The sequence below is a fragment of the Carlito syrichta genome, unplaced genomic scaffold (assembly GCF_000164805.1).
Source record: "Carlito syrichta isolate Samal-C Ts95f unplaced genomic scaffold, Tarsius_syrichta-2.0.1 Scaffold315355, whole genome shotgun sequence".
Classification (NCBI taxonomy): Eukaryota; Metazoa; Chordata; class Mammalia; order Primates; family Tarsiidae; genus Carlito; species Carlito syrichta.
Window position 1 is genome coordinate 626,944 of NW_007259451.1, and position 9,226 is coordinate 636,169.

A 9,226-nucleotide genomic window follows, 5' to 3' on the forward strand; every position below is an offset into this window, starting at 1 on the left:
TCATGTGATTTTGGGCTTTGGAGATGGAAGTAGGGGCCATAAGCCAAGGAATATAGGCAGCCTCTAGAAGCTAGGAAAGGCAAGGAAATCAATTTCCCCCTAGAGCCTTCAGAAATGAACACAGTCCCACCTACATCTTGATTTTAGTCCAGTGAGATGTGTTTCATGCTTCTAATTTATGAGTTAGATAATACATTTGTGTTGTTTTAAGTCACTGAATTCTAATTTGTTACAGCAGCAATAGGATACTAGTACACTCTCTTTCCTCAGACTTCCATTTTCCAACATAATTGTTCTGACTATCTTCTGTTTGCCCCTCCACATCCACTTCTCATCCTGCTCAGTGGGTTCCCTTCCTTTCTGGTTTCTATTTGGCCAATAGGAGGAACCAGCAGGAAACTGGAAAGCAGGGAGAGAGGGAGGTCGGGTCCAGAAGACTGTATCACCCAACAGGCAGCACTCTATATAGCTGCCTTCCCCTTGCTGACTTTTGTTCTTGGGGTGGTGAAGCATTCCTGTAGTGGCTAGTACCAGAGTTCTACTTTGTCAGATTCCCTAAATCCTCCCCACATCTTTGTAAATAGCCTCTTTATTAAAATTTTATCAAGTTATTCGGTTTGAGTGTATCCTCTGTTTCTTGGGAAGTTGGCTGATATAGTAATATTACTTGGAATGCTCTTTTCTATTCTCATGGCTTATCTATGCACTCTGCTTTTGAGCCCTGGCTCAGATCCCAGCTCTGCAGGACCACAGAATGTCAGAGCTGAGACAGGCCTCAAAGATCATTCAATCCAGCAACATTGATGGTTTTTCTCCTATTTTTCTGACCATTCCATTTTGGTCTCTTTTAACAATTCATCTTTCTCCACCTTAAATACTGGCATTCTTCAAGGTCCTGTCTTAGAAATTTCTCATACTACACATTTTCCCTAGAGGAACTCATTGTCTCAAAATTTTTAATTATAATATATACCTTGAAGATTCCAAAATCTGTATCTTCACCCTAGAGTTTGTTCTGAGGGCTAGACACATATATTTCCAACTGCCTAACCAACATCTCTCTTTAGCTGCCTTAGGCACCTCAAATATGTCAGAAGCACTCTTACCACTTTTCCTCTTCCAGAATTCCCAGTTTCAGGAAGTTGACTAAAAAAAACAGGGAGTCATCCTTGACATCTCTTTCTTGTTTCTTCTTCACCCATCAATTGCCAAATCCTGTTCCTAAGTAAATGTGTTGAGAATCCACCCACTTCACACATCCACACTGCCCACATTTGCCCCACCCCCATCCTGATCCATTTCCCAAATGGCCAAAACGAGCTTTTAAACAACTCTGCTCTCATTATTTAAAAACTTTCAGTGGCTTCTATTACCTTGAGCATAAGGTTCAGATTCAGTCTGCCTCTGTCATCCTCATCAGCCTCATCCTGCATGGCTCTCCCCATCTCCTCCTGGCTCCAGCCTCCTGGACCACTTCCAGTTCCTGGAGCATGCCTTATGTTGTTTCCTCCACTCAGAACACTCTCATCTCACCCCTCCCTGGCTGACTGCTATTCTATTCATCCTCCAGTCTCCTATAGGCTTTACTGCCTCAGAGAGGCCAAGACAAAGTGTAGGTCACTCCTCCCCCGCTCCCCACTAGCTCCCTGGACCACATCTGTTCTTGGTTTTATTACAATTACTTGTTTCACCTCTGTCTTCCTTGCTAATCTCTCTGAGGGTGGGAACTGTATCATTTTATTCACTGATAAAATTCTAACTCTCGGTACAAGCCTGGATCCAGAATAGGAATCCAATAAGTATTGTGTAACAAGTGACAAATGAAGGAAATGAGCTCAAAGAGGTGAGGTGACCCACAGGTCCAGAGCTCATTCCATTATATCCACTGCTTCCTTCCCCAGTGATGGAACATCTTGAGCTAATCTGAACGCACAGAAATTACTCCTGTCCCTAAATTTGCATTGCCTATGTTACCAAATTGATGTTCACTTGTTCTTGTTTTCTTTTCATGTATGTTACATATATTGGTTATCTTTCCAACTACACTGCAAACTCCCAGAAGATGGGGACCATATCATAATTCTTTATAATCCTGGGCTTCTTAAGCTCAGGTTTCTATATTCATTCAACAAATATTTATTGAAAGCCTACCTTTCCCAGACATTGCTGTGACAATAGCAGTGAACAAAACAGATGATATCTTGTGCTCTAACTGAGCTTATAGTTCAGCAGGGAAAGACATATTATTACAACAGAATGTTATATGATATAACAATACCCTTTAAAAACAAACTATACATATGTGTCAATGTACCAGGGGGTCTCAAAGCCAGAGGAGAAAAAAAAAATTGTACCTTCCTAGAGCACAACTTTAACTTGAAGATGTTTAGGGGAAAGCCAGTTACTATTTTTAAGAAACAAACAGATATACTATGGAGCCAAACGCAGCATTCTCATAGCTTTTAATGTCAGATCAGACTTTCCCACTCATGGCTGGTCTCCTCTAGCCCTCACCAATGCCACAGAGTTCACATTTGTCTTCCCCTCTTGTTAGCCATGATCCAATGGGAAGTTTGCAAAGCACTGCTGCCGCCTTGCCTCTGGCAGAGCATCTGTCCCATGACAAGCACTCCACATGTAATAAAACATTAATATACACATTGGAGTGAAATGCCAAGCAAGGTTTCCGGAGTTCAGGTGGGCAGGTACGGGGGCTGGTTGGGAAAATGGAAAATAGGAGACAAGATTTGAGCTGATGGAAGGTTGACTTAGAACCTTAAATAACTCTTCTTATTATCCAGATACAAGCCATGGGAAGGAAAGTAAGTAGTGTGGCTTTTTGCTTCTCTTTCCACTACCTTATTTGTAAAACTGGTATGAAAGAGGAACATTAGACACAATAGGAAGTGCCCAGCCTTTGGCCCCACCTACCCACAAAGAACCAAAGTCAACAAACAAGCATGTATCAAACCCAAACCAAACCCAAACCAAACCAAAGACTAACTTTACAAAAGAGTTAATTAAAAAATGCTCTTAAAGCCTAGTGAAAAGTTTTTCAAATGGACAAAATAATGCCATCAATTGCCTAGGCATATATACATGTCCTGGAGAGCTACAAAGGACTGCTCATAGAAAGGACAAACACCACAAGGGTGGGGAGAAACTTAGTTGGAGAAGGGAGTCTTGGAGTTTCAACAGTGCTGATAATGCTTTTTTTCCTAAGCGGAGAGGTCAGTAAATGAGAGGTTATCACTATTTACCCTTTTTAATATATCTTCTGTATTCCAAATTAATTTTGAAATAATTAGTGAACCAATTTTCATAAGATTCAAATCTGTATTTTATAAAATTAGTAAATAAGAACAAAATTAGCATATCATTGTACCCTCCAACAAAACATGAATCAATCCTGGAAATTTAATTCATTTTTAGCTGCTAGGAAAATTCAAAGATGTAACAAAGGTAGTCTGTGTTTTAGAACTTAGCTATTTGAAAATAGGCCAGTTAAGTCTGTTTCTTTCTTTCTTTCTTTTTTTTTTTTTGAGTCAGGGTCTTGCTCTGTCACCTAGGAGTACAGTGGCACCACCACAGCTAACTGCAGCCTCGAACTCCTGAGTTCAAGTGATTATTCTGCCTCAGTCTCCTGAGTAGCTAGGACTACAGGAGCACATCACCACACCCAGCTCATCTTTGGATTTCTTTGGTAGACACGAGGTCTCACTGTGTTGTCTAGGCTGATCTTGAACTCCTGAGCTCAAGCAGTCCTCTTGCCTCATCCTCCCAAAGTGCTGAGATTACAGGTGTGAACCACTGTGCCCAGCTTGTTTCTTTTTTTTTAAGCAATGAAATAGTTCCCACATATTCTGAGGAATACTTGTGGAGGATAAAAGACAGAGAACAAGGTTGAATAAGGAGGAATTTCGGGCAAAAACTATAGTAAGGCAAAAGGAAGGAGAGGCTGAAAGGGAAATGAAGAACAGATCTTACCAGAGCTTGTATCTGAGACCTTTGTTATTAATTTTCCTGTCTTAAGAGATAAAACTTGTCAAAGCTTAAGTAGTGCTTGAAAACAGTCCCCTTTTATAACAATGTGCCCATTAGTGACTGCTCCCTTCTAGGCTTAGAAGAACCCAGAAGACTAATAGCACGGGCCTTGTAGTCTAGCAGCCCAAGGTCTAATGGTACAGATATGTGTACAGTGACAACCTCTCCAAGTCTGTTGTTTTTCCTTCTGCAAAATATGCAAAAACCAGTACTTATCTCAGAAGGTGGAGGTGACACTTAAGGTTACAGTATACATACTAGGTACAATGCCTAGCACAAGAAGCCTCAGTCAAACCTATAGGTCTTTCATTCTTGGTCTGGGAATGCTGTCCTTTTTGGCATATTCTCTTGGTCTGTTTTCCTCATCAGGATCTGTTGAGTATGAAGGAGCCGCATTCTGTAAGAGCTGTGGGGTCAGCCTTGCCAGGTGTAGCAAGCTGCCATGGTGTAGGCTGGCCAAACTATGAGATAGATTTCCACTGGGGCAGGAAGTAGCCAAAAAGCTCCCGGGCCAGGGCAGAAGCTCTTTCACATGGAAGTCTTACTGTCTGCTCAGACTGCCTCCTGGTTTCTAATTCTCTTGGCAGGTCCTATTTCCTGTTGGTGACTTGTCCCTCCTGTCTGGCCTTATTTTCTGTTTTTGGAGGAGTTCCTATTTCTTGGCCTCTGTCTACCCCCTTGCCTTCCACCTGGGGATCTGTCCCTTTCTGGTTTTTAACTGCCTGTTGGTTCTAACCATGTTCTCTCTTTTTCCCTTTGGGAACTTATGGGTTTCTAACCTCCTGATTGGCACCCTGGGTTTCCTGCTCTTTGACCTTTGATTCATGTGCCCTCCTTGCTTCTGCCTGCTTATGTGGTCTTTTATCCACCTATCTTGTCTCTTCCTTTGTCATCTGTATACCAGGTAGATTTTGATCTATGCTTTGTTATGACTTACGGGTGCTGTGTACACCTTGATTTATGACTACTTACCAAGATGATATGCAAAACATTTAGCAACTGGTATGGAATGGGCACCGCCCAGTTAGAAAGTTTGTTTGTAAACAGTGAGGATAGTTGTCCCCACACATCCAGCTTACTAGACTCCACACCCCTCCAGCCACTCTGATGAGAGGCCTCCTGCTTCCTTCTTAGGGCTAGTGCCCCAGTTGTGCTCCTTTCTCCTCATGTCCAGGCTTGGCATGGCTGACTTGTGTCCTGTTTCATGAGCTCCTGTCACTTGCAATCCTAGCGCTGACCTTTTCACTCTCACCCCATCCTGCTATCACTAGGGGAATCCAGGAATATTGGTGACACATGTGAAAAAGATAATTAATGAGCTGGGTATGGTGTTTCATACCTGTAATCCCAGCACTTTGGGACGTGGAGGTGAGAGGACTGCCTGAGCCTATGAGTTTGAGACCAGTCTGGGCAACTTGGTGAGACCTCATCTCTACAATAATTCAAAAAATTAGCTGGGTGTGGTGGCACACACCTGTAGTTCCAGCTACTTGGGAGGCTGAGGCAGAAGGATCACCTGAGCCCAGCAGGTTGAGGCTGCGGTGGCCATGAGCATGCTAGTGCACTCCAGCCTGGGCAACAGAGTAAGACCCTAACTCAAAACAACAACAACAACAACAAAAGATAATTAGCGGGGCAGCCTTGATGCTAAAACAGGAGGACAAAACATAAAAGCAGAAAGAGCATGAATCACAGTTTTGAGGAAGGTTGTGCTGAAACATAGGACCAAGGCCAAGGAACCCAAAATGGCTTTGTAAGGAAAGGTGGCTATCTCAGCTCCTCGGAAGAGTCATAGCAGAATGGTGCATCTCATTTTACACAACCATAAAGCCCTCAAAGTTGTGTATAATTGGCTTTTTGATATACTGAAAATAAAAATCATTCATAGTATACAATAAAGTACCAAACAGTTTATAGGAAGAAATGTGGGAAATTAAAGTTGGAAAGGTAGATTGAGGACAGTTATCATTCATTAAAACCAGAAAATGAAATTTAAATTCTAATCTGCAGGTAATTTGAAGCACCAATACTTATGACCTACATGTTTTATCCACATGTCCTGACCCTCCAGTCAAAGATGCATTAAAGGCAGTGCTTTTCAAAGTTGGTTCCATGCAATGCTAGTCCCTCAAGATTAAAAAAAAATTCTTTTGCACACAGTCTGGAAAATAATCCATACCACATCCTACAGACATTCCCACCCCACCTCTATCCCCACACACCATGATCATTAGTCCATGAAAGGCTCTGAAAAGCCAAGAATAAACAAACTTTTCCAGGTTTGTTTGCCCTAGTGTTTTCCAAATCTGATTAGGCACTTTCTTTTCCTTGTAACCTATTCACATTCTAATATTTTGGGGAATATTGGTGGAGAGATTCACAGATACACACACATATATACAGTCTTTAATAATTTCATACATACACACACATAAAATCCAGGTATAGCAAAAATATTCTTGCAGCAAAGGATTCTGTATAAGAGATTAAGTGTATTTTAAGAGTTGATACTGTTCTGTGATCTGGTAACAGGAAGTGTCTTCTGCACATGCCTTGTATGAACTTCTTTGGACCACTTATGGTCTATAAGGACAACATTTGGTTATATGTGATCTATAAACAAGGGAATGAGAAGAAACCCTACAACTTCTATCACAAAGTAGGATCAGTTTCCCCCCCCCACCCCGCAACACTTCCATAATCCAAAATAAAATGAACCACCACTGATGTTCTCAAACTTCCCTACATACTGACACAGATCTCGGACACAGGGAGGAAAGGGACAGCACTCTCAGGATGGTCCTTGGGTAGGACTAGAATTTTTAAGGCTTGGGAGAATTACTAATACTTTGAGGCTGGAGCCAGGGGGTGGGGTATCTTAATCATAAATGAATGATAGTAGCCAAGCTGAACCAAAAAAGGGTTCTTCCCCTAACCCCACTCACACCTCCAACAGGATTTAAACCTGAGAACTTAAAACCAGTAAGTTTCCCACAGATTCACTTCAGTTGTCTGTCACTAACTGCAGCTGTACATCTGCTACGACACTTCCTCTTTATTTTACTTATTTATCATACTGATCATCAATTTTTTATTTAATAAGTTGAAATCCAAAGAAAAGTTAAAAGAATAGTACAATCAACACCTGTACCCCATTATTCTTTATTCACAACTGCCATCACCCTACCACATTTTCTACATTCCTGAACTTGCTTTACTGCTCCCACACCTTTTCTTCTGAACCAGCTGAAAGTTGCAGATGTCATGACAGTTCACCTCTAATACCCACAACACCAAAGAACAAACATGGTCTAGTCTGCTACATAATCACAGTATCATTATTGTACCTAAGAAAATGAGCAGTAATGCCATAATATTATCTAACATGTAGTCCATACTCAAATATCCCCAAGTGTCTCCAAGTGGTCTTTAATTTTTTTGAAAGGTTCTCCCTTTGCTCCTCAGCTGGAGTGCAGTGGTGGGATCATAGCTCACTGCAGCCTTGAACTCCTGGGCTCAAGCAAGCCTTCCACCCCAGCCTCCTAAACCACTAGAATTACAGGTGTGAGCCACCATGCCCAGCCCAAATTGTCTTTTATAGTTTTCTTTTTCCTCATCTAGGATTCAAAGTTCACACATCCCAATTCATTGTAATGTTACTAGAGTATCTCATTCTACAATCGTTACGCCTCTCCCAAGTCTTTTTGGCAGGAACACTACAGAAATGAAGTTATGGCCTTCTTACTGCATCCCAATGGGAGGCTCAGAATAGATGCAGCTAAACTTGATCATTTGGTTAAAGGTGGTGCCTTCCTAATCTCTCCATTGTAAGGGCACATTTTTCCTAAGTCATCTGTGGTGAGATATTTTGAAATAATGTGAAAATCCTATTCTCCAACCGCCTTTCGCTCAAAGGTTTTGTGCCAGTTGGTGAGTCCTCGCCTGAATCAACTGTTACGCTATGGTTTGCACAGCACTGAGTTTCTCGTTCTCTCATTCCTTCTATTGTGTATTTCTTTCTCCAACAATGATCCATCAGTACGCATCCTCTCTTTTTCTCAGTGTCTATACACACTCTAGTTACTTCTTGCTGGGGTTTCCACCCTCCCTCTCCCCCTCCATTGCTGACCACGTTTGACTGTTCAGGCCCAGCCCTGGGAAGCCACTAACCCTTTATATGCTGATCCCATCACCTCACGTTCAGAAAATTAAAACAAAAGCCACCACATTGTTGCTCATCGATGTACAGTAACGTACACAAATTAAAATGGTTATAATGCATATTTGTTGGGTTAGACTGCAGAGTGTAGATAGAGAAAATCAGTTTTGATTTTTTTTTGTTTTGTTTTTAAATCAGATTGACCAAGCCCTGAAAAATCTTTCTACCTCACGAGGGCAGAGTCACTTGTTCTGTCACAATCGGGTTTCTTATAAAGGTGTTAAACACAAGCACCCTTGTCACTTCAGTTCCTGATAGCAGACTCTTGGAAGAACTGAGGTTTAGACATCATTAAGTCCCAACACCCCATTTTACACGCAGAAAGAGGCTCAGAGCGGTGAAGCGACTTGCCCAGGGTTCCTTGGCTCCTTAATGGTCGAGTCAGGAAGGCAACCCGGTTTTTAAAATACCTCCTTCGACCTTCTTCTCATTCCCTTCCCGAGTGCCTCGTGATTTTGATGTCTAAGCCATAGCACTCACGGCCTTCATTGCTAATTTGCATTTTGACCACATCACCTTCCCACCTCTGAATACGTAAAAACAACAGCAACAACAACAACAACAACAACAAAAACCATGAGGGGCCGTATTATTATTATTATTATCAAACCAGTCTTCATTTCTACAGGTTAACAGGGAAAATTGAGGAAGCCTCGAAGGAGCACATAATACCTCTACTTGAACCGGAAAAAGCCCCCAAGGGTGTAGAGGACGTGCATCGGGCGGCACTGCGCGAGGCTGAAACGCCCTGCGAGTGACAGCGACAGGGACCTCAGGCAAACACGCCGGCGAGTCCCCTCTTCCCTACGCCTGCTTGGACGCATGAGACTCCAGGAGCTTATGGTACACTCACAGGAAAGCAGAAAGTGGGGAACAAAGCCCAGCGTGGAAAAACCCAGCCCCGCAGCCCGCAGGCCAGGAGACCGCGCCCTTACCGCCGCGGCCCAGCGGGCTGCAGAGGCT

At 42.5% G+C, this 9,226-nt stretch overlaps 1 protein-coding gene across 3 annotated transcripts in view; it reads right to left on the reverse strand.

The window, feature by feature from the left end:
* Nucleotides 1-9,226, reverse strand: part of TMOD2 (tropomodulin 2) — a 55,067-nt gene that overhangs the window by 45,427 nt on the left and 414 nt on the right. The gene's annotated exons all lie outside the window — the stretch shown is intronic.